The sequence below is a fragment of the Pleurodeles waltl genome, chromosome 9 (genome assembly GCF_031143425.1).
Source record: "Pleurodeles waltl isolate 20211129_DDA chromosome 9, aPleWal1.hap1.20221129, whole genome shotgun sequence".
Lineage (NCBI taxonomy): Eukaryota > Metazoa > Chordata > Amphibia > Caudata > Salamandridae > Pleurodeles > Pleurodeles waltl.
In genome coordinates, this window is record NC_090448.1 from 925,294,632 (window position 1) to 925,321,169 (window position 26,538).

Genomic DNA, 26,538 nt, shown 5'->3' on the forward strand with positions numbered 1-26,538 from the left:
GAAATAGGAAGGCAAATTCACAACTAAGTTACCATACATTGGGGTGAAAGGTCAGACAGTAGAGAGCCAGTACTGTTACAGATATAATAAAATGCAGGAGTAGATTCTTACCTGTGTGTTACTGGAAATACTGCAGTATCACTCTGTCCCTGTTGTCTGTGTCGTCCTCTTCGTCTTCCTCTCCTTCACTCTCCGCAGGCTCCACAGCGGCCACAACACCACCATCTGGACCATCCTCCTGCAGGAAAGGCACCTGGCGTCGCAAAGCCAGGTTGTGAAGCATGCAGCAGGCCACGATGATATGACACACCTTCTTTGGTGAGTACATTAGGGATCCACCTGTCATATGCAGGCACCTAAACCTGGCCTTCAGGAGGCCGAAGGTCCGCTCGATCACCCTCCTAGTACGCCCATGGGCCTCATTGTACCGTTCCTCTGCCCTTGTCCTGGGATTCCTCACTGGGGTCAATAGCCAAGGCAGGTTGGGGTAACCAGAGTCACCAATTAGCCACACACGCTGTCTCTGTAGCTGTTCCATCACATAAGGGATGCTGCTATTTCGCATGACGTACGCGTCATGCACTGACCCTGGGAACTTGGCATTTAAATGGGAGATGTACTGGTCAGCCAAACAGACCACCTGGACATTCATCGAATGATAACTTTTTTGGTTCCTGTACACCTGTTCATTGTCTTTTGGGGGGACCAAAGCCACATGGGTACCATCAATGGCACCAATGATATTGGGAATGTGTCCAAGGGCATAGAAATCACCCTTCACTGTAGGCAAGTCACCCACCTCAGGGAAAATGATGTAGCTCCGCATGTATTTCATCAGGGCAGACAACACTCTGGACAATACCCTTGAAAACATAGGCTGAGACATCCCAGATGAAATGGCCACTGTAGTTTGAAATGATCCACTAGCCAAAAAATGGAGTACTGACAGCCCCTGCACTAGAGGCGGAATCCCTGTGGGTTGGCGGATGGGTGACATCAGGTCTGGCTCCAGCTGGGCACACAGTTCCTGTATAGTGGCACTGTTGAGTCTGTAGGTGAGTATGACATGTCGTTCTTCCATTGTCGACAGGTCCACCAGCGGTCTGTACACGGGAACATTCCTCCGTCTCCTCGCAAGTCCCAGCGGACGGTGCCTAGGAAGGACAACATGGAGCACAGAGTCAATCAACCCACAGGTAAGTTCCCACAGCCTGCACAGTACACGAATCTCTCTGGATTGAATGGCTTGTATGAGTGTTGATGCAAGGCCTAGCCATGTGTGACGCAGTAGGAATTAAGCCATGTGGGCCCTTGAAATGGCGGCTGCCTGACCTGTGAAGTGTGACAATGTGAAGTGAGGTCATTGCGCTGGCGTGGCACGCCGTGGCGGTAGGCGGTCGAAGACCGCGGCGCAAAGCAGCATTGGTTAACATTGAACCCTATGGGTTTCAGGAGCCAATGACGATGTGCGCCGGCGGTCGCGGTACGCACCGCCGCGGTACGCACCGCCGTGGGCGTGACCGCCATTTTCTCTCTGCTTAATCACACGAGACCTGAGCATCCACAGGAGAGGACCTATACTGCAAGTGCTGCTGTGACCTCAGTCTGGAAGTGACAATGGCTGCTGCGACTGGGGAAAGGGCCCCCGCCTACAGTTCCAAAGAGTTGGAGAAGCTCGTGGACGGGGTCCTCCCCCAGTATGCGCTACTCTACGGTCCTCCAGACCAACAGGTGAGTACACGGGGGCCAATGCATAGTGGGCAATGCCTGTGATGAGTGGGGTGGATGTACGATGGAGGGGAGGGGAGCGAATTACGAATGCATGGCACGACAGATGATAGCATGTGCCACATGGCAAGTTTGGGGAGGGGGGGCCACTCACATCGAGCATGCAGAAAAGTGATGATGTTTCTTTTCCCCCCCTGTACATGTCACATAGGTCAGCGCCCATCAGAAGATCGATATTTGGCGTGCCATCGCCAAGGACGTCCGGGCCCTGGGGGTCCACAACAGACGGGGCACCCACTGCCGCAAGAGGTGGGAGGACATCCGCCGCGGGAGCAGGAAGACCGCCGAGGCTCTGCTGGGGATGGCCTCCCAACCTAGGAGGGGTGCCAGTCGTACCTTGACCCCCCTGATGTCCCAGATCCTGGCGGTGGCCTACCCCGATTTAGATGGGCGCTTGAGGACATCATAGCAGACACAAGGGGGTGAGTACCAGCACATTCAGCTATATTTGCGCGCAGTGGAGGTGCCTGGGTGGGGGAGGAGGGCTGTGGGTATCCCTAGGCCAGGGCGATTTCTGTATGCTAGGCCCCTCCGTGAGGTATGGTCCTGTGCCCCCGCCCCCCACCTCTGTAGGGTGCCTAGTAACGCTATTCATGGACCTGTGTATTCTGTGTGGGCAGTTGTCGCCCATAGGCTTGTAGGGCATGTCCCAGTGAATGAGTAGTGTACCCCAAGTGCGCAGCGTAGTGCAGGGGGCTTCTGTGTCTGTCCTCTCCGCCAACGGTGTCCCCAATGCATGCACTCAACTTGCCTTTATTTCTCCCCCCCCCCATTTTCTTTGTTTTTCTGTGAATGTGTGCATTAGCATCATCAGGCGGAGGAGAAGTGGCATCTGCGCAAGAGGGAGCTGCATCACACAAGGCCCCGGAGGGCCATGCAACGGACTCCGACATGACCAGTGAGACGGAGGGCGAGGGGGGCTCCACCACGGGGACCCGTGCAGACGTCAGTGACACCGACACGTCCTCGGATGGGAGCTCCCTTGCAGTGGCGGCAACATCCGTGCCCACTGATACTACAGGTACAGCTGCCACCCAGCGCACCAGCTCCGCCCTCCCAGCAGCCCCTCAGCCCCTGCCCCAGTCACCCCTGCTGCCCTCAGTGAGGAGGTCATTGACCTCCTGAGGACCATCATTGTTGGGCAGTCTACCCTTTTGAATGCCATCCAGGGTGTGGAGAGGGAGGTGCATCAAAGCAATGCATACCTGGAGGGCCTTCATTCGGGTCAGGCTGCCCAGCAGCGATCGTTCAACGCTCTGGCCTCAGCACTGACGGCAGCGATTGTCCCTGTCTCCAGCCTCCCTCTTCTAACTCCCTCCACCCAGTCCCACTCCCCTGTTCCTCTGCCTATCCCATCCACACCTACAGACCAGCCTGCACACACCTCAACACCCAAGGGAAGCTCATCCAGACATAAGCACCACAGAACACACAAGCATTCACACAAGCAACATACAGATGCAGACATGCCAACAGCCACTACCTCCTCTGTGTCCCCCACCTCCTCGTCTCCCTCCTCCCTCCCTGTGACGTCCACACTCACACCTGCATGCACACCACCATCAGCCAGTACACCCATCACCAGCACACCCTCCAGACCAGTCCGCACACGTGCAGTCACCACCCCCACTGCCATGTACACGTCCCCTGTGTCCTCTCCCAGTGTGTCTGTCACCCCCGCTTCCAAACCACACAAACGCAGGCAGGCACCCAACCAACAGCCATCCACCTCACGTCAGCCTCCAGCCCAAGCACCTGCACCCAAAGACACCAGACTTGACTCTCCTACAACCACATCCTCTTCCTCCACTCCCATACCCACTCCAGCTACCCTTCCCATTGCTCCTAAAAAACTATTCCTCTCTAAACTGGACCTCTTTTCCTCACCTGACCCACCCCCTCCATCTCGTAAGAGTTCCAAAAACACCTCAGCCACCACCAGCCCAGCAACTCCCAAGAACGTCGTGCCTGGTTTTTGGAGTCCGCCCTTTCCTTGGGCAGGGACATCGGCCAGCAGCAAAGGCACAGCCAGCCCCCCCCTGGGAAGAGGAGTAAAAAACTGAAGGGCAGGCGCGACAGGCCTGATACGCCTGCCCCCAAGGAGGGTAGCCTTGCACCGTCACCTGCCACATCGGGTAAGGGAGCCAGGGGCCATGGAGAGTCTGCCAAGGAGGGCAAGGGCAGCAAAGCGCAAAAGGCAGGGAGCAGCTGACCTGGCCATGAGGGCCCCACCAGCCCCATTCCGGGGGTATCGGAGGAGACCCAGGGCCCCAGGACTCCATCACAGGAGGGCCCCGCAACGGAAAGGTCCGATGCTGACTGGGCGGGAAGTATTGGCCAGGTGTGGTTCACTCGAAACACAAGACAGGCACCGCTGAACAGGGCCCCGCCGTGAGGAGCACCGCTGAACAAGGCCCCGCCGTGAGAAGCACCGCTGAACAGGGCCCGCCGTGAGAAGCACCGCTGAACAGGGGCCCGCCGTGAGAAGCACCGCTGAACAGGGCCCCGCCGTGAGAAGCACCGCTGAACAGGGCCCCGCCGTGAGGAGCACCGCTGAACAGGGCCCCGCTGTGAGAAGCACCGTTGAACAGGGCCCCGCCGTGAGAAGCACCGTTGAACAGGGCCCCGCCGTGAGGAGCACCGCTGAACAGGGCCCCGCCGTGAGAAGCACCGCTGAACAGGGCCCCGTCGTGAGGAGCACCGCTGAACAGGGCCCCGCCGTGAGAAGCACCGCTGAACAGGGCCCCGCCAAGACAGGCACTGCTGAACAGGGCCCCGCCGTGAGGAGCACCGCTGAACAGGGCCCCGCCGTGAGAAGCACCGCTGAACAGGGACCTGCCAAGACAGGCACCGCTGAACAGGGCCCTCCTGTCAAGCACCGCTCCGCTGGGCCCTCCTGTCAAGCACCGCTCCGCTGGGCCCTCCTGTCAAGCACCGCTCTGCTGGGCCCTCCTGTCAAGCACCGCTCCGCTGGGCCCTCATCTCAAGCACCGCTCCGCTGGGCCCTCATCTCAAGCACCGCTCCGCTGGGCCCTCATCTCAAGCACCGCTGCGCTGGGCCCTCCTGTCAAGCACCGCTCCGCTGGGCCCTCCTGTCAAGCACCACTCCACTGGGCCCTCCTGTCAAGCACCGCTCCGCTGGGCCCTCCTGCCAAGCACCGCTCCGCTGGGCCCTCATCTCAAGCACCGCTCTGCTGGGCCCTCCTGTCAAGCACCGCTGGCCCATTGGCAGGCCCGGTTCTGTGTCGGGCAGGGCTTCACGAGGCACTCTGCCCACCATGCCTCCTCCATGACCAGTGGACTCTGTAATCCACCTGATGGACTGTGGCTTTGCACCCCCCAGGATGGCACAGTGGGCAATCCACCCACTTGTGAGACTTGAGAGACTGTGGCTTTGCACTCCCCAGGATGGCACAGTGGGCAATCCACCCACTGTAGAGACTTGAGAGACTGTGGCTTTGCACTCCCCAGGATGGCACAGTGGGCATGGAGGCCCTTCGTGGATCTGGCGTCGTGGACTCATGTGGCTGAGGTGCCCCCCCTTCCCTTCCCCCTGAGGTGCCAGTATTTAATTTTTGTGATGCCCCAGCAGTGTTCTCTCCAATGGACTTGATCTCGTGTGTGGGCTTTGCCCATGTGTTGCTGCACATTGGCCCACGGACATTTGAACTTTGCAAAACTGTGCCGGACTTTTGCTACTTGTATATATATATAGTTCTAGATGTGTAATAATTCTTTATATATTGCTAAGTTCGCTATACTTAATTATTGCTATAATATAGTTCTATTTTCACAATCATTGCCTTTTGTCTTTGCATTTTTGTTTTGGGGGTTTGCGGGTGTCACTCTGACTTTTTAATCTGCATTGGTATGTAGGTATTTCGGTGGGGGTGAGGGTGGGGGTGGGTGTGTGGCGTATGTGTGTGCCCGTAACCTTTCCTCCTCCCCCCTCCCCTGTGTCGTAGGTGCAGTACTCACCGTTGTCGTCTGCGGCGACGTTCGTGATCCTGGAAGAAGAGCAGGAAGGCAATGGCTGGGAGGATGTGGAGTTCCGGTTCCATGCTGTCCCGATTCCGCGTGGAGTGTGTCGAGGTGAGCGTTTTCCATTGGAAATGTCTGTTTCCGCCGTGTTTTTATCGGCCGGGCTCCCGCCCCGGAAAAGGTGGCGGATTGGGGAGTCGTGATAGGGTGGGTGGTACATTGTCTGCCGCCTGGCTGTTGGCGGTGACCGCCGCGCTGTTTGTTTGTGCCGCTGTGGCGGTCGGAGTGTTAAAGCGGCGGCCTGTGTTGGCGGTTCCCGCCAGGGTCAGAATTCCATTTTTTGGACCGCCAGCCTGTTGGCGGGTTGGCCGCCGCTTTAACACTGACCGCCAGGGTCGGAATGACCCCCATAATTATACATAATGGACACACAAGAAAAGGAATACAGGAACTAAACGGGACAGGGTAACAACAATGGTAATGTAAGCCAGGGGTACAATACACATAGGAACATAAAAAGAGGCAACATAAAAAAAGAACTAAGAAAGAAAGAAAAGGTAAGAAACACAAACATTGGAAAACTAGATATATATAAGAGGAGAGGAAAAAACAGATCAGGGATAAAAATCCTGATCTGGAAAAACAAACATCAAGGAAGCGATTGGAATGTGTAAACACCATGACAAGAAAGACAACAGAGCAAAGACAAAATAACATAAACATGACAAAAACATACAGAAGAGAGATTGAGTAAAAAAGGCATCTTAAGTTTTCAGATTATTAGCCTCCAGTCAATGTGAGGAAATACCTTGAAGGGATGCTAATCGTTTCCTAGGGTTATCAAAAGATTTAGCAGTTTCCTCATGAGTGATCTTGCAGGAACACGGGTGAAGGACTCCATAACAGAAGCTCAAGTGTCTCATCTGAGATTTCAATGCAAGGAATTTATTTAATCGAGCATTGGTTGCATTAGAAATGTCTTGCACAATGAGTAAGCTGTGACCGGACCAGATGAGGCAATTCTTTAAGCTTTACCCATTTTTTAAACACAAGGAATATCTGTGAATTCCAGGAAAAGTATTATAATGCCACAAGGTTTCAAAGATTGAGGATTAAGGCCCACATTTTGAACACGGCAGGATTTCCTGCGTGTTCAGGCTGGCGGTCTTTTCATCGACCGCCAGCCTCCTGGAAAACCCTCCTGCCGTATAATGTTTTCCCCACCAGGCCTGCCGGCGGAGAAAGTGTCTCCGCCCACCGGGTTGGAGGGGAACACAGCCACAACATTGAGGGCAGCTCCATTAGCAGCAGCACCCGTCGCGCACGTCACTGCGCGTAAATTGGGCAGTGACATGCGCAACGGGAGCCTGCATGGAGGCCTCTGCACTGCCCATGCCAAGTGCATGGGCAGTGCAGGGGCCACCAGCGGTGCCCTGGGGCACCCCTCGGCCAGCCTTTTCAGGAAAAGGTTAGCGGCATATGAAACATTATCTGCAGAGTAGCGCAGCTATCCTGGCTGATGGTGTTTCATTCTGCCGCCAGGCTGCCTGGCGGCGGGAGCATGGCGGTGGGAGACGGCTGCCGCTGGCGGCCGTCACCCTCTTCATTATGTGGCGGTTTGGCCCGCCATGCTCGCCGGCGGCTTTAACCGCCACTTCCGGCATGGCGGGCCGAACAGCCAAGTTCATAATGACCACCTAAGTCTGCTTTTAAGATGAGCACATTGTAACTTAGAAGGAGTGCCAGAAAAACAAAGCATTTCAGGAAGCAAGGTCTGTAAAAACTCAAGAAGATTGGAACCTTCAATAGATTCTGACAAGCTGTATAGGTGAAGATTGTTTTGATGACTCCTACTCTCTAAATTCACTGTATGCAGCTTGAGTCTTGAGATCTCTTGTTCAAGGAGAGGAATCCTGACAGACATGGTCTGCAGAGAACTGGTATGCTCCATTTCAACCATCCTGCACTCCATAACAAACCATGGAACTTCAGTCTGTGGCAGTTTCTCCATAGTAGCACCCATGAAGGGCTGTAGGCCTCTTAACTCATCTAAAAGGTGATCTAGAATAGGGTTACTAGATTAAACTGAGGCTGGATCATTTTTAGCCCTCTTACATTTTGGCATCAGAAGATGTAGCTTTAGCCCCAATCACTGAGCCACTAGGCATTTGAAGGTGGATCCTGCTAGACTTTGAGAATTATTCCAAAGATTTAGTCCTACCCATATAGGGGATGAGGAAGGACAGAATGGTGTTGCAGCAACATATTAGGTATATGAACAGTAAAATAATCTCACAGATCTAGCAATTGCTTATTAGGATATGAGACGTAAAGACCTGCAAATTCAGACAGGAAAGGAACACAAAATGACAGCCAAAGGATGATTCAGGGCAGCAGCTAGGCATAAGTATGCAAAGCCCAAAGGGAGCACTAAAGCAAAAAGCCTAGTTAGTTGTACACTACTTGTGCTTTGAGGAAACAGTCTAGCACCACGATGCGCCAAATGGCGGCCATCTATTCACTTGGGCAACTTAAATGGAGTCAGAACAAAACCCTCAGGAACATTCTGGCAATGCAGGAGACCAAGATGAGTATGAGAAAGAAGAAAATCCAGTTGGATTTGCAGTGCTTAGTGAAAGAAGAAGACAAGATACCACCTCACTAAAAAGTGGCCATCTGCTTACAAACATGCTTGATGGCAAAAGATTAAGGGGTCATTATAACCGCCAGAGCTGTTATGACGGAAGCACCGCCAACAGGCTGGCGGTGCTTCCCAGGTCATTACGACCACGGCGGAGGCGCTGTGGTCACCCCCCCGGAGGTTGTAATCCGCCAGGGCAGCACTGCTAGCAACGCTGCCCAGGGGATTACGAGTCCCCGTACAGCCAGCCTTTTCCTGGCGGTTTGAACTGCCAGGAAAAGGCTGGCGGTACGGGGAGTGACAGGGCCCCGTGCACCTTTTCACTGTCTGCTATGCGCAACTGCACCCGTCGCACGGCCGCAATACCATTTGGAGCCGGCTCCTGTGTTGAGGCTGAGATCCCTGCTGGGCTGGCGGGCGAAAACTAGGTTTCCGCCCGGCGGCCCAGCGCGGATCTCCAAATGGCCACAGCGGGGGTGCGGCTGAATTGGCGGCCGCCCGGCGGCCCGATTTTGGTCGTAGTAGGCCTAAGTCCCTCATTTTGACTGTGGTAGTCTTTTGCCAAGACCGCAGTCAAAGCGGGCGCCAGAAGTCCAAAGACCGCCGTATTAAGAGGCACCAATGCATTTCTGCCGATAAACAGGTGAAAATCCCACACCGTTGGCCTGACCAACAGCAGGTGAAAGGTGGGTCCACTGCCACCACCGCCATGCTGGAAGTAATCTGCCCACCATATTATGAGCAGTAATATGGCACAGTGGTCCTTGCATGGTGGTGTGCCATTGGTGGAACTTCCAACATCCACCCCCTCCCGGACAACCAACTCGACAGGGGTTGCTGTGCAGCCCAGACAGGTTGGTGGACTGACCGGAAGGGTGTGTGTGTGTGTGTGTGTGTGGTAGGTGCATGTGTGTGGTGTGTGCATGTGTGTGTGACTGTATGCATGTGTGGTGATGTGTGTGAATGTATGCAGGGGGTGCGGGTGTTTAGTATGTGGAGGGGGTGTGTGTGTGTGTGAGTGAATGTAAGCAGAGGGTGGGGGTGTATATGAATGCAGGGGGTGCATATGTGTATGAGCGAGTGGGATGCTTGTCTGTTTGTGTTTGGTTGGGTGGGGGGTGTCTCTGTGTTCAGTTGGGTGAGGGTGCCTGTCTGTGCATGAGTGAGTGGGAGTATCTGGATGTATGCGTGCAGTTGGGTGGGGGTGTCTAGATATATGTATGTGGGTGGGTGGGGGTGTCTGGATGTATGTGTGCGGTTGGGTGGGGTGTCTGGATGTATCCAGTCGGGTGGGGGTGTGCATCTACAAGTGTGGGTGTGTGTCTGCAAGTGTGTGGACATTTGGGGATGTGTGTGCTGGTGATAGGAACAGGGATTCCTGTCGCTGGGTGTGTTACTGCCAGGGTTCATATGGGGGGGTTACTGCCATGAAAAGCCTGGACGTTTGCTACCTCATAATAAGGCTGGCGGTTTTAGGCATGCCACCTGCCTGGAGGAGCTCACTGACAGCCGCGCCAGTCCGACCGCACTGGCGGGACTAGCAGCGTTGTGGAAGTTTGGCTTTGGCCAAACCACCAAACTGGTAATGCAGCAGTCTTTACTGCTGGGACTGCAGCAGTATGACTGCCACTACAAGTGTGGCGATCTTAAAACTGCCACACTCGTACTGAGGCCTAAATCACCAAACAGGAGCTAGAGCAAGTCCTTAAGGGTCAGGACCAGTCTTCCAGTGGAAGCATCCGGAAATGAGAAAAAACGCTTACATTAGTGGTTTGAGATAAATTAAGTGCTCCATGTTGAGACAGAGCTTCAGTAGACCACCACCATCTTGCCAGTGCTGAGGCCACACCTTGGACAATCAGTTTTCAGACAGATATGCCCCTGGTGGCTCTATCTTTAGAAAACTTACTTTTGATTGTCCATCATAATATGTGCTGTTATAGTATGAATTTCAGATTGGTTGCCCTATTTAGAGCAGATAGCATAACACCCAATTACTTTTGTCTGTCAGTGTCAGGGTAATAAACAGAAAATAAATGAATGACCCCCATACAATGAGAGAAAACTCCCAACCTGCCAAGATCATTATTTACATGTTGTTCCATAGCAAAATCTGTCAGGTTGATGGATATATTGTCCTCCACCACCCTAATGGACAGAGGTAACTCACAATCCTCAAAATCAGGCCCTAGTTCTCTGCGTGTCCATTTATGGACTGAACTGAGCATTGTTATGGATATAATTAATTTCACAACCTCTGATGACATTCATTTATCCACACAAGTTATTTTTGTTTATGATGCCTCATTATGACCTAAGTGTAACAACACTCAGATGGGCTGGATTACATAATCCTATTTGTAGCATAAAAATGATAATGTTGATAAAAATTTGAAATCTATCTACTATTTGAAAATATTATCCTGGATTATTGATGTGTCACAACAGATCCTCACCGAGTGACCCCTATCCAACATGTGAGTTGAAAATCAAAACTTTGAAACCATTTGGGTGATTTCATTGATCTCTATGACTATAAGTAGCTATATTTTATACTTAACTAGATATTTTCAAATAAAAAATCAGTCTTAAATGTATTATTATTAATAATAATAATAATAATAATAATAATAATAATAATAATAATAACAACAATAACAACAACAATAATAATATATAATACAACTAATAATAATCAATAATAATAATAATAATATTATACCCTAGACCTGGTTTGTAACATTGAATTTAAAAACAACACAGTCTGGACTGACAGATCTATCTATTGTCTATTGTAATATATACATTTTCATTTATTATTATAATTATTATTATTATTATTATTATTATTATTATTATATATTGCAATATAATAAGTTTACCAAACTCTTTAAAAAAAAAGAAAATCCCATATGCTCAAAATGAGGTGAGGACTCTCCTGCCTTGCTAAATCTCAAAGATTAGAGGTTTAACAGCTCACATTTCATTTGAAGCTCTGTAACTTAATATCACTGAGAGGATAAGAGGTGTTATTAGGGTGACCTTATCTAATATCTATGAGGGGTACATCAGCACATAGCTGTTTCAGCATATAAGTGATACTCCCAAAATAGATCCCCAAAGACATCACACAAAACACTAATAAATACTAGCCTAACACTTATTCTGGTAATACAAGTTTATTGAAAGCTACGTATAAGAAATTGTGACAAATCAAGAAAGCACCAATTGCACTGGTGACTGCATGCTGCTGTTTTAAATTGCTAAATGCACTTTCACCTTGCACACTGAATCCAGCACATTGATCCTGTAGCATCTGTCTGGTATTGGCCAGGTTGTATGTGATTTTATAGAAAAACAATTTCAGAATAGCATTAACGATTATTATTTAACCTAAGCTGTTTAATGGAAATTTTCAGAATGAATAAAATTTACCATTTCATAGACTCCAACTCATTGGATGCCTTTTTGTTTGAAATTGGCTTTTGCATGCTTTATTATTTAATGAGTAAATACAATGGTTGCACATCTTACTTTGAGCCATTTATTTCAATGCTTTTTTCAGGTGACATTTTTTCAGATTTATAAGTTTTACATCCATCCCTAACCCCTCAGAACCACTAAACCCCATCAACCCCTGACCCTTGAAATCACCCACTACTCCTAATCTACACCCATCCCTGAACACTAAAATCCCTTTGTACCACTAAACTCCAGTCATCCGAAAAAGCCTTAAACCCCTCACTGCACCTGAACTACACCCATCCCTGATCCCTAAACTATACCCATCCCTGAATCCTAAAACCCCCTTTCTGTCTATGCTTTCCACCGATTCCTGAACCATAAAACCCCTCACTACCCATAAACTCTACCCATTCCTATACACTAAGAACACTCAACAGATTCCTGTGCCCTAAGAACCCTTTCCTATTCTAACAACTCCTTTCAACACCAAAACCACTATCACTGTCTCCTTAAAACCCCTTACCACACCCAAACTCCACCCACCCCTGAGTCCTAAAAAACCCTCACCTCCCCTAAACTCTATCCATCACTGAACCTTAAAACTCCTACTACTGCTAAACTCTATTTATCCCTGAATCCTTAAAACCCCTCACCTCCCTAAACCACCTAATTCTGAACACTAAAAACTCTTCACCACAACAATCTCTACCCATCACTGAACCTTAAAAAACCCCACTAGCTGTAAACTCTGCCCATTCAAGAACCCTAAACCCCCCCAATACCCCTACACTCTACCCATGCATGAATCTTCTAAACACTTCACACCCATAAACTCCACTCATCCGTGACCAATAAAAATCTTCCACCACCCCTAAACCCCACTCATCCCTGATACCTAGAAAACTCTTTACTACCCCTAAACTCTGTCCATCCTTAAAACCTAAAACAATCCCTTTCTATGCCTGACCTGCACCCATTTTGACTCCTAAACACCCTGATCACCCCTAAACATTACCTATCCCTACACACACAAAAAACCCTCCCTAGTCCTAAATATGATTTAATTTTAGATATTTCCTTAAAATTATATTGTCTTTAACTCTCAAGATATTTGTATTTTATTAAAATCGTGTTTCCTTAAAATCACTTTTCCATCATTTGGTTTTCTCCAATGTGGTTTCTCAGTTTTTGTTTTTTCATTACTTCATATACTTGAATTAGTCATATTTCACCAAAGCATTAAAATAACGCAAGACTACATATGTTTTGCATCCACTTCTGAGTAGGCATGTTTCAATTGACTTTCATTGATCTATGTTGAATTATATACTTCTACAATTGGTTCAAATTAATATAGAATTTCTCCATTTATTTAACAGCTCGGCTTACATTGAGCTTCTTATTTGCTTATTGATAACTATCGCGGCAATACACAAAGTAGAAAACAGTAAGTTACATTTCTGAAAAAATTAGCAGTGAGTACGGATCCTGGTTACTTTTACTCTGTTATCGGCATTGACAAAAAATAAGTTAGTTATACTTATAGTTATACCTAATTGGGAAACTTAACTAATAGCCTAAAGCTATTCTATGGAACAGGTTATAGTTTCTTCAGATAAGTACAACTATAAATATAACTAACTATGGAATTTCTAAGTTTTGTGTGTGTAAAAAGTGAGCCAAACTATATTGCCCCTGTAACCTTTGTCTTTTTCAGTGAATTTTTACATTTGTTTTAACATAGAGTAATATATCATTACTATATGTTAATACAACCAACACCGCATATAGCCTTCAGCTGTGTATGGTGGGGGTTGGCTGCAGGGCTTAGCCTGTGGCCAGGTCATGTGGCGATCCCCCCCCAAAACATCCACGCCCACTCTGCACACAGCCTTTGGCCTTGTACAGCAGGGTTTGGTATTTAAGTGGGAGTGTCGTTTTTTTGTTGGGTTTCAGGTCCAGCAAAAAAAAAAGGTTGGGCAATTGTTTGCCCATGATGGGTCACTGAGGGACTCCTCCATGTCTCCTATGGTGTCATGAGTGATGGCATTTGTGATGTCATAAGTAATGTCATGAGTGATGTCACTGACCATGTCATGAGTGATGTAATGTGTGAAGTCATAAGCAGTGCACTGTGGGCTGTAGGTTATAGTTAGGGATGGAAACTATGATTGCTGAATTTCTATGGTTTTGTGTGAGTAAATTCAGTCCCTGAGGATAACGTCCCTGTAACCTTTGTTTTTTCAGTGAATTTCTATGTTTTTTTAAATTACATTTCCTAACTATAATGTCCCTGTAACCTTTTTTTTCACTGAATTTCTAAGGCTTTTTTATTCTATTTCCTAACTATAACATCCTTGTAACTTTTGGGTTTTTAACGTAAGGGTCTCTTTGGGTGTGACTATATAAAACACAGAAAGCACCAAGAGCAGTGTAGCTCAATGATAATCTCACCAGTGTAAGCCCAAAAATATTTTTGGTTACCAGCGCTTAACCTCTTTTGAACCCAGTGCTCAGAGATCACTTACTTTGAACCACAACACCACAGAATGAAGAGGAGTATTTATAGTACATACAAAAATATTTATGTGAGTAATGAAAACTTCAAAAGTTCATCAAGGCATCAAAAGATAATAGGTCTAAGAAATCTGGCTCATCCTCCATTCATGCAATGAGGAGCCATGTACTAATGTCACAAAAAAGTCTTATTGTTTTTCTCTGCATTGCCATGCAGCCCAGCCAACATGTTTCATCTAACAATTGAATTCAACAGGGTTGTATGGTAAAAAATCCATAAAAAACACACAATACAATAACCAAAACAGACAATTTAATCACTAATCTATACATTACAATCTCATTTTAAATCCATCACATTAGACATAATTCCCCATAAACATCGACCTCATGTTAAAAAATAAAAATAAAAAATAAATGAATTTGGTGTCAAAAACATGTCCATGATATCCACTATGCGATGATTCAGCTGATATCCTACAATATGGCATATCCAATACAATTGCTACTACCCCCTCCAAAGTAGTCCCAGTAGAAAACTAAATTAATCAAATCTTCAATCAATGTCTCTCTGCATATATCCCAATAAGGTTTATGCATCAGCAGTCCCCATAAACATAAGAACAGAATTACAGCAAATGTGGCACAAAGGTAGCTTTTGGTCCAGAAAGCACCCTTTATGTGATTTGGTTCAGTGGGGTTTTCTAGTTCTTAAGTGAAAAACAATTTGTATATATAGGGATGTGGATCCCTTTCGGCTCCTGTGTGGAGCATCAAGAATCATTGCAACCGAAGCAGGACTGTAATTGGCTGGCTGCAATCTGTGCAGAAAGTTGTGGTCACCAATTTAAGAACTGGTCCCCGAGGATAAAAGTAGGGGCGGAAAACAATAAAAGGGTTCAGGGTAGAGGTACTCTGACCCCATGGGGGTTATTAATGGGTGTCTGTGGGACACCTTATTAGAATTAAAAATGATTAAGCCTATTTTTTGGCCAAAGATGTGGAATCAGCGCTCAGCACAGCCCTCTGTATAAAGCCGTGACGGAGCTGCAAACCTTCCTGAAAAAAGACACACTCACTGCCACACTAATGCACCCGCTCTCTGACCCACTCAGACTGCCACACACCGACCCACACAGACACTTGTACAACCACTCAGAAATCCACTCACCCACTCACAGACCCACTGACACACTCATGCACCCACTTAAAGGCCCGATCACACTCGTACACCCACTCAAAGTCCCACTCACACACCCACTCACAGAACCACTCATGCACCCACCCACAAACCCACTGAGACACTGACACACTCATGGACCCGCTCAAAAACTCATGCAGCCTCTCACAGACCCACTGACACTCATGCACCCACTCTCAGACCCACTCAGATAGTCACACACCCACTCACAGACCTACTAAGACACTCACACACACTCACAGATCCACTCATTGTCACCCACCCACTTATAGACCCACTGAACAACTCATGCACACCCACTCACATACCCACACAGATACTGATGCACCCACTCTCACCCTCAGACAGACACTCTCACAGCCACTCTCACACCCAGATTCACCCTGTCACATCTATTCTCAGACCGAGAGAGACAGGCCATGGCCAACTCCTGCTGCACACAGCCAAAGGCTGTGCACAGCATCGGGTTGGGTGGTTGGCCACAGCATCTGGCCATAGGCTAGGCCCTACCGCCAACCCCATGCCACGCTCGGTCTAAGGCTGTGCATGACATTGGTTTGGGTGGTTATAGGGGTTGGCTGCACAGCCAGGGACACAAGTTATAGTCACCTTAGGGAACAAGTTATAGTTACTTGAAATACCTCTAACTAAAACAGGTGGCATCTTTGGTATTATCACTGTAACATTTTCAATAAAATTATTGATAAGAAAACTGTGCCTGGCAAGGGTGCGAGTTGTTACCTTAGGGCGTAAATTATACTTGAAAGACTCTAACTATAAATACAGAGTTTCTATGGTTTTGTAGGAGTAAATTCAGAACCTAACTATAACATCCCTGTAACCTTTGGTTTTTCATTGAATATATATATATATATATATATATATGTTTCCCCACAAAAACCAAAGGTTAGAGATAAGTTATAGTTGTACTTGTTTTATGTTTAGTATACATGCCCAACTTAAACTACACAAACATTATTACAGCTATAGTTACAGCTTTAATTTATTTTTTAAGCCCCTCTTTCATACTTATGACTGACTTTAATACTTATACACCACTCTAAAATTCAGATAACTTGCGCACCTCCACACACAGTCTTTTCACCTCACTCGCCATCCTACATTTACTACATTTACTATGAGGCTTAGAACTGGTGATGTAATTGGTTGATGAATGTGTTTACCAAAGGTAGAAATCAGCCTTGTACTTTGTATGACAATTTTGCATTATTGTACAGTCAGCGTTTCACTGATTTCTGGCTTAGAGTGTTGCATACAGTTAATTATTTAAGTTTTATTATTTTCAACAATCAATTTCAACTTTTATGAAATAGTAATAGGTTAAGATTTTTGGTTTGAAAATTCTATATATTATTGATGTATGGATTTTTGAAAATGTTGTACCTCAATAATGTTGCACCAGTTTGAGGAAGGTGCGCACATTTTAGCAGACTACATCCACAGGTTTAATTAAAAGGAGAAAACGTTTTGCGGCGTTGGCTGAAGTGGGGGTAAACCAAAAAGGGGTGTCCAAAAAATGCTTACATCAAACATAATGAATATTAACTTTGAAATTTTGTGTTGCTGGAAAAGTGGGAGTCATATTTTGTTTACATTTGTCAGGATTACATATTATGGTGTGCACATGTTTATTTTGTGTGGTGCAGGTAAGTTATGTAATTATTTTATAAGTTTTAGCGTACTGAAAATTAGTAATATTTACTACTGAGGTGTGTTTGAAAAATGGAGGGGTATTTCGCGGTAGTCCCCCAGTACATAGTTGTGACTAAATATTAGCTGATTAGGTAATCATTGACTTTACGATAGCTAAAGACAGACATGTTATTTTTAGGTACACTTTTCCCGTGATGTGTGTTAAGCCTTCTGATGTGTAGTATTAGGTCTTTCTATTTCCCTAAATATTACCACTTTAGTAACGTGGTAATAGGTAGAGCAAATCAGTTATACATTTCTATATATTTGTTTCTACAATGAAAGAGTAACACGAAGGCACTGAGGTAACCCCAAAAAAATTCCATTGTTAATATTTTTGTTTTACATTTTTTTTCATTTTTCTACCACTGTAAAGTGTGTTTTTTTCAAAAGTAGCACAGTCAATTTTAGTAATGACTGTGCTACTCTGTGTACATTTATGTGTATATTTAAATATGTAAAAAAAATTGAAATACACTTTGGCACACTATCGTAATAAAATCTAATATCCTGCACTGTATTTCCAATTTAAAAAAAAAAAAGTTTTTTTTGTGATTTATGGTACCACAATACTACTGATTTAAAAAAGTATATATAAAGTAATAAATATTTGTTCCTACCTAATACTACTTTACTAAAGTAGTGATAGATATGTGAAAGATACCGAGACTAATACTTACCCACTATTGAATGGTGTAATTGCGAGCATAGGGAAACTCAAACTGAAAACAAGGTGGCTGGCTTTCACTTTTGTAAAGGCAGTCATTAGCCAATCAGCTACTGACATGTCATCATTATACACCTGGGGAGTACCATGGTACTAACGCCTCCACAGATATAGCTACATTAAAAACACTTAAAACTTATCAAATAACCACCCTATTTATGTGTGGTACCTCAAAGAATCATCTGCGCACTGTAATATTTAATCCTTCCAAATTTCGTCAAAATCTGACTGATGGTTTGTGCGTCAGACAAAATACAAAAGTCAATGTAAAATGCATTGAATTTTATGCTTGTTTTGGGACTATCCTTTTTCCTTTGCACTCCCATGATGGAACACCGCAAAACCAGGACTCAAGTTATAGTTACCTTAGCACACATGTTATACTTACTTAAGATAACTATAACCAGAGCCTCTGAAAAAATGTGGATGTGCAGCTGCAGTGATTTTCAAATCATCTGAAGCATAATCTGCAGATTTTGGCTTAAAAATTTAGTTTCTGAGTCAAACTGTTCAAAAGTTACTAAAATTGCAGAGACATGTTGTAGTGCAATAGAAGGACCTTTGTAAGACTAGGCTCGTCACTTTTCTGTTGATTGTTGCTATATTTGGGTATTAAACAGGTACTAATGAGGTGCAACCAATGCCCAGACAGTGTTAGTTAGTTTTAAAATGATGAAATAATGAAGTAATACTATTAAAAAGTTTGCTGTGTTATGCTGCATCATTTTTTTTTTCTTGCTGCATAATTTACTCAACCCTGCCCCATAATGTGGGCGTCTCCTGCCACATAATTCCAGTGGCCCTGACTATACTTGCTGAATTTCAATGGTTTAGTGTGTGTAAAATCAGAACTTCACTATAATGTCCCTGTGACCTTTTTTTTTTTCAGTGATTCGTGGCAGCCTGCAATAGACTAATGAATTAGAATAAAACACTTGGATGTTGCATCGGACTTGGGCGTAGGGCATGTTTCTCTTTTGCGCCGAGCTATGCTGGTATTTTCATGGGGTGGAAGGACCAAGTCATTTGGACTGAGGAGAATGTGAGATGGACGAGTCATCTGGCTTTTTGGACCAGATATTTAGACAATCTTTTTGTTACATGGAATGGTCTGCAAGATGCTTTGGTTGGCTTTCTCCTGTGGATGCATGATAACAATTTAAATGTTAGGTTCACCCGTAAGACACATCCAACTACTATGGAATGTCTGGATGTGCTGGTGACAGTGGAAGGGTCAGCTATACATCCCGTCTTTTTTGAAAAAGTACTGCAGGTAACAGTATTCTATATGTCCGTTGTCACCACACACCCAGCCTCAAGTGGAATATTTTGTATAGGGAAATGTTTACAGCCAAGTGAAGCACCAGTACCCCCAAGGCCTTTGAGGAAGAACAGGTGAGGATGGTGACTAGATTCAGGTCCCGAGGTTACCCTATTCAGATGCTTAAGACAGCATGTCAGAAAGTGGCACAGGTCAACAGAGACAGCCTAATTATACCTAAGAATAGGAACAAGGATATGAGTGAAATAAAGTTCATTATCGCATACAACAGGGAATCTAATTCAGTGAGTCAGGCTCAGAGGAAACTTTGGCATTTTGTCACATTGGATCAGGTAATTGACAAATTGGTCAGTCCCTCTCCCCACATAACCTAAAAGAAGAGCAAATCCCTGAGGGATATGTTGGTACATATCTACGCCAATAAGAATCATGGGGGCACAGAGCATTGGCTCAAGTATCAGCAGGGGTTTACAAGTGCGGGAGGTGCAAGGCATGTACACATAGTGCCAATAAGAAAATGTACACTTTACTAACCGACAGGAAGGTAAAAATCAGGAAATGTATAAACTGTAATAGTGAGTTTGTTGTTTATGTCCTGATGTGTCCTTGCTGAATTCAATATGTGAGGAGTGCTATCTTCCTAGTGACAAAACATGTCTTGGAACATATGTGAGCCATACACAATAATGACTCACGTTACCCTTTTGCACGAAACTGGCATCTGACTATATTTAATTTTTTGGGAATTGATAGGGTCAATACCAGCGCAAGAGGAAGTGACAGAGTAAATAGTTTGAAGAAGATGGAATCAAAAACATAATCAAACTCAACAGCAAGCACCCAGGGGTACTGAACCAAGATGAGGCGTGACATGAACGTAGTGACTAAATAGCTAAACAGTGTGGTATCTGTTACATAGATCAAACGGAGACATGTGCATCAAGATTTTTCTTGTTAATTGGGGTGGTGAATAGGTTTTGTTTCTCTCTTTTCTTCCTGTCTCCCCCTGATTTCTGAATTGATGTAAGTGGACTTTACCTCTCCTTTCTTAGAGGTTCACTGTTAGTCATCATCAAGCTTAGGTGCAACCTCCTATTTTTAATGAGTCTCTTTTTTTGATTAATGCCTAGTCCAAGGATTATGTATCAGCACAGTGTTTCTTTCTTTGTTTTGATTTTGTCTTCTTTATGTTACTAGTTTCTTTTTCTCCAGTAAACTGGGTGGGAGATTCAGTATTTTTATAACTTGGAATGATTGTAGGCATTTTTTGTCATCCAGCGGGAGCAGCACATGAAATATGCGTGGATTTTAATTAGTATGAAAATAGAGCCACTTGGCAAGTGATATACTTGAGTTACATGAGGGTGGATATCCTCTTGGTTTGATTATGTTACCGATGTATAGTGTCAAGATTGCCTTATGAGCAATCCATGGGAGGCAATTTGTGTCATATGAAATTTGTTTTGAACTTTGACTAGCGAAAAAACAGCCACTTGGCAGGTTATATACCAGGGTGACATGAGGGTTGGTGTCCTCCGGGTCTGACTACTTCACCAATGTATTGTGCCAAGCTTGACTTATGAATAATCCATGAGGGGAGATTTATGTTATTATTATTTGTATAATTTCTCTTTGTTTTCAATAAAATACTGTAATATAGATGGCAGCTGTAAACCATGTGTTTTTACTATGTTTATGATTTGGTCATATATATATATATATATATATATATATATATATATATATATATATATATATATATATATATAGTACCAGCTGGCGGTCAATAGTAGGTAGTTACAGTTAAGACCTAGTTTCCATAGAAAAAGCGTTTTTGACTTACCCATATCCTTGACACTGTTTGACAAATCTTCACAACATTTTCCGAAAAAGTGTCAAGTTGGATCTTGTTGTAGATGAAAAAAATTCAGGCTGATCCATCAAGTGGGGGCAGAGAAAAAGGGGGGGTGGCAAAAAATATGTTTTTCCTATGTTAATTCCTTTAGACACTTTAGGCATGACTGCAGCATGAACCACCAGACGGAATTATACCAAATGTGGCAAAAAGGTGAATTGTTGTGCGCAGATCACCCCTCTTTTATTTGGTGTAAATCCTTTCATTAGTGTTTAAGATATTAAATAGAGTGAAATGTTGTATATCTAGGGTTGTGGATCAGGAGAGATCTCCTAATGAGATCTGATTGTTGCCAACAAACAAGAAGTGTTGGCATCCATTCTGGGACTTGGCTTCAGTCAAGCCCCCCCAAAAAATCATAAAAAGGCATAAAAGTTTTTTTTTTAAACAACAGAGAAATTTGCAGCGGGATCAGCGAGCTCGCCATGATTGAAAAAAAAAAATTGTCCCCCTTGTAAATGATTTTGCCACAGAGTAGATCCTGGTCCTGGGGGCTTTGTGGATAAAAATAGGATGGGGGCACATGGGTCTCCCTCCTTGGGCTTATTGAAGCCCCATGGACAACCGCCTCTCCAGGGTTATGCGTTATAAATGTGCAGGGAACTGTGCAGCCCTCCGGCCCCCAAGGGCCGCCACCTCCCCAAGGCAACAAATTATTAAATGACTAGGGGGGTCCTGTGGACCCCCACAAGCCCCAGGGTCTGCCATTCCCCTGGGACTATGTGTGTAATGTATGCAGGTGGGTACACACATCCCCAAAGCCGCAGACCAACACATCTCCAAGGCAACAGATCCTAAAATTACTAGGGTGGTCCTGTGGATCCCCCTGGGCCCCGGGGACTGCTACCTCCCCAGAGCTATGTCTGAAGTGTAGGTGGGGGCAGTGCAGCCCGTGTCCTTTCGACCACCACCTGCCCGGGGCAACATATAAAAATAAATAATGGAGGGGCCCTGCAGACCCCATGTAACCCTGGGACTGACACCTCCTCGGCGCTATGTGCCCTCTTCATTATTAATGAACTTGGTAATGCCTCCAAGAGGTGCCCATCAGGGCACATTAATAAGAAGCACTGAAGTCTGCCCTTATTTTAAAAAAAAACAAATCCACAAAATCCATGGATCCACATTTAGATTTTTCCCAAAATAAAAGACAAAAACTTTTTAGCCCTAGTGGGCCCCTAGGGGGATCCCAGGACCAAGGCAAAGGTGTTAGGGTATATGTACCCAACCCTCTTTTTTTATGGTGTGTCACAAAGGCCTTTTGTTGTTCGGTGTTGGATGGTTATAGGGGTTGGACGCAGGGCCTGATCACAGACCAAGTACTGCGGCCAACTTCTGCCGTGCATGTCCAAAGGCCGTGCTCAGTGGTGGTTGGTTTAAAGTATAGCAATTAACATTACTTTACATTAAATAAAACATAGAAATTCAAATTGTTGAGAAGAAACTGTGCATGGTAGAGGCACACCTTAGTTCACATGTTATTATTACTTGAGCTAACCATAACTATACCTGCTGAATTTCTATGGCTTAGTGTGAGTAAATTCAGAATCTAACTATAATGCCTATCAATCAATCAACCAGGATTTATAAAGCACAGCTAATCACCCAGTAGGTTATCCAGGTGCATGAAGGTCCCGGATGCTTTTTCGAACATCCAGGTCTTGAGGGTCATTCAGAATTCCAGAAGTGAGGTGATAGTCTGTGGGTGCGTGGGGAGACTGTTCCAGGTTTTTGCTGTGATATGAGAGAAGGAGAGTCCTCCACTTCTGCTTCCGTAGATGTGGGGATTATGGGTAAGTGAAAGGGAGGCCGGTTGTTGGGAATTCAGGTGGTAATTAATGTACGCAGGTCCTTGGTTGTGTAGATCCTTGTGTGCATGGGTCAGCAGCTTTCATTGGTATCTTTTCTGTACGGGGACCCTGTGGAGTTGTCTGAGGTGGGTGTGATGTAGGTTCGTCGGAGAACAAAGGATGAGTCTGGCTGCAGTGTTCTGTATGGTCTGAAGTCTCTGTAGGAGGTGTGTGGTGATTCCTATGCAGAGGGTGTTGCCATAGTCCAGTCGGCTGGTGATGAGGGCCTGTGTCACAGCACATCTTGTGTGTGGGAGTAGCCACTTGAGGATCTTACGTAGCATGCGCAAAGTGAGGAAAAATGTGGAGGAGACGGTGTTGATCTGTGATTTTATGGTGAGCTTGTTGTCAATTATGATTCTGAGGTTTCTGGCATGGTCGGAGGGAGTGGGTGCGAGTCCATGGTCTGATGGCCACCAGGAGTTGTTCCATGTGATGCTGCTGTTGCAGAAGATCAGAATGTCCATCTTGTCAGTGTTCAGCTGCAGGCAGTTGTTCTCCATCCAGTCAGCTGAGCTTGTCATGCATATATGGAATTTGGTTCTGGTGGTGGAGGGGTCATCGGTGTGTGAGAGGATGAGTTAGGTGTCATCTGCATAGGAAAATATGTTTAGACCGTTGGATCTGTCGATGTTGGCCAGCGGGGTCATATACGCTTTGAAGAGCTTGGGGCTGAAGGATGAGCCCTGGGGGATACCGCAGGTGACCTCCATGGGTTCCTAGGCAAAAGGTGGGAGGTGTATCCTCCAAACTCTTCTGGTGAGAAAGGAGGTGATCCATCTGAGCGCATCCCCTTGGATGACTATGTGGTGGAGTCTTTCGATCTGCATGTGGTGGGATACTGTGTCAAAAGATGCTGAGAGGTCGAGGAGGATCAAAGCTGGTATGTCCCTGTAACCTCTGTTTTTTTGTGTGTGTGTGTGTGTGTGTGTGTGTATATATATATATATATATATATTTATATATATTCCCAATAACCTGCATCTACTGGGAGACAATAATAAATTTTTAAAATAATTAGCTTGACAAATAAACAGTTTTAGACTTAGATTAACTTTCCTGTTCCCCTAGCCTTACCGTTACCAATAAATCACTCAGGGGGTCATTCCAACCCTGGCGGTCGGTGTTAAAGCGGCGGCCAACCCGCCAACAGGCAGGCGGTAAAAAAAATGGAATTCTGACCCTGGCGGGAACCGCCAACACAGCCCGCCACTTTAACACTCCGACCGCCACGGCGGGACAAACAAACAGCGCGGCGGTCACTGCCAACAGACAGGCGGCAGACAATGTACCGCCCACACTATCACGACCCACCAATCCGCCACCTTTTCCGGGGCGGGAGCCCCGCCGATAAAAACACGGCGGAAACAGACTACGAACGGGAAAACGCTCACCTCTATACACTCCACGAGGAATCTGGACAGCATGGAACCCGAATTAAACATCCAACCAGCTATTGTCTACCTGCTCCTCTACCAGGAGCACGAACGCCGGCGCAGACGACAACGGTGAGTACTGCACCTACGACACAGGGGAGGGGGGAGGAGAAAAGGTTACGGGCACACACATACGCGACACACCCCCCCCAACCCCCCCCCAAATCCCTACACACCAATGCAGAGCAACAAGTCAGAGTGACACCCCCCAAACCCCCCGGAATAATGCAAAGACAAAATAAAATGATCATTAAAATTGAAGTATATTATAGCATATTTGAAGTTAAGCGAAATATGAAATATATAAATAAAATATATTACAACATGAACAACATATACATAGCCCAAAAGTCCGGCACATATTGGCTACCTTCCATTGTTCGTGGGCCAATGTGCATAAACACATGGGCAAAGCCCACACACGAGACCCGATTCCATTGGAGAGAACACTGCTGGGGCATCAGATAATAAAACCACAGGCACCTCAGGGGGAAGGGAAGGGGGGGCACCTCAGCCACATGAGTCCATGACGCCATATCCACGAGGGGCCTCCATGCCCACTGTACCATCCTGGGGAGTGCAAAGCCACAGTCTCTCAAGTCTCTACAGTGGGTGGATTGCCCACTGTATCATCCTGGGGAGTGCAAAGCCACAGTCCCTCAGGTGGATTACAGACTCCACTGGTTATGGAGGAGGCATGTTGGCCAGAGTGCTTCGTGAAGCACTGCCCGACACAGATCCGGCCCTGCCAATGGGCCAGCAGTGCTTGAGATGAAGGGCCCAGCGGAGCGGTGCTTGAGATGAAGGGCCCAGCGGAGCAGTTCAGAGACGGCGGTGCCCAGCCGAGCGGTGCTTGAGATGAAGGGCCCAGTGGAGCGGTGCTTGACAGGAAGGGCCCAGCGGAGCAGTTCAGAGACGGCGGGGCCCAGCGGAGCGGTGCTTGAGATGAAGGGCCCAGCGGAGCGGTGCTTGAGATGAAGGGCCCAGCGGAGCGGTGCTTGACAGGAAGGGCCCTGTTCAGCGGTGCTTGACACGGCGGGGCCCTGTTCAGCGGTGCTTCTCACGGCGGGCCCTGTTCAACGGTGCTTCTCACGGCGGGGCCCTGTTCAGCGGTGCTTCTCACGGCGGGGCCCTGTTCAGCGGTGCTTCTCACGGCGGGGCCCTGTTCAGCGGTGCTTGTCTTGGCGGGGCCCTGTTCAGCGGTGCTTCTCACGGCAAGGGCCCTGTTCAGCGGTGCTTCTCATGGCGGGGCCCTGTTCAGCGGTGCTTAACAGGAAGGGCCCTGTTCAGCGGTGCTTGACTGGAATGGCCCTGTTCAGCGGTGCTTGTCACGGCGGGGCCCTGTTCAGCGGTGCTTCTCACGGCGGGGCCCTGTTCAGCGGTGCTTGTCTTGTGTTCCTAGGGAACCAGATCTGGCCAATAATTCCCGCTCAGTCGCCATCCGACCTTTCGCTTGCGGGGCCCTCCTGTGCTGGAGTCCTGGGCCCGTGGGTGTCCTCCGTCACACCTGAAATGGGGCTGGTGGGGACCTCCTGGGCATCTCGCCTGCTGCCGGACTTGTCGCCCTGCTGCCCTTGCCCTCCTTCGCCGAATATCTGGGGCCCTTGCCTCCCTTTGTGGATGTGCCAGGTGACGGTGCTAGGGTAGTGTCCTTGGTGGCAGCCGTCTCAGGCCTGTCGCGCCGGCCCTTCCCTTTTTTGGTTCTTTTCCCAGGGGGTGGGCTGGCTGTCCCCTTGCTGCTGGCCGATGTTCCTGCCCAGGAGCTGGTGGACTCCAATAGCCCTCAACTATGGTCCTAGTAGGTGCAGGGCTTGTGGTGGCTGAGGTGCTGTTTGGACTCTTACGAGATGGAGGGGGTGGGTCAGGTGATGCAAAGAGGTTAATTTTGGAGAGGAAAAACTTTTTAGGAGCAATGGGAAGGGTAGGTGCAGTGGGTATGGGAGTGGAGGAAGAGGATGTGGTTGTAGGAGAGTCAAGTGTGCTGTCTTTGGGTGCAGGTGCTTGTGACGGAGGCTGTTGTGA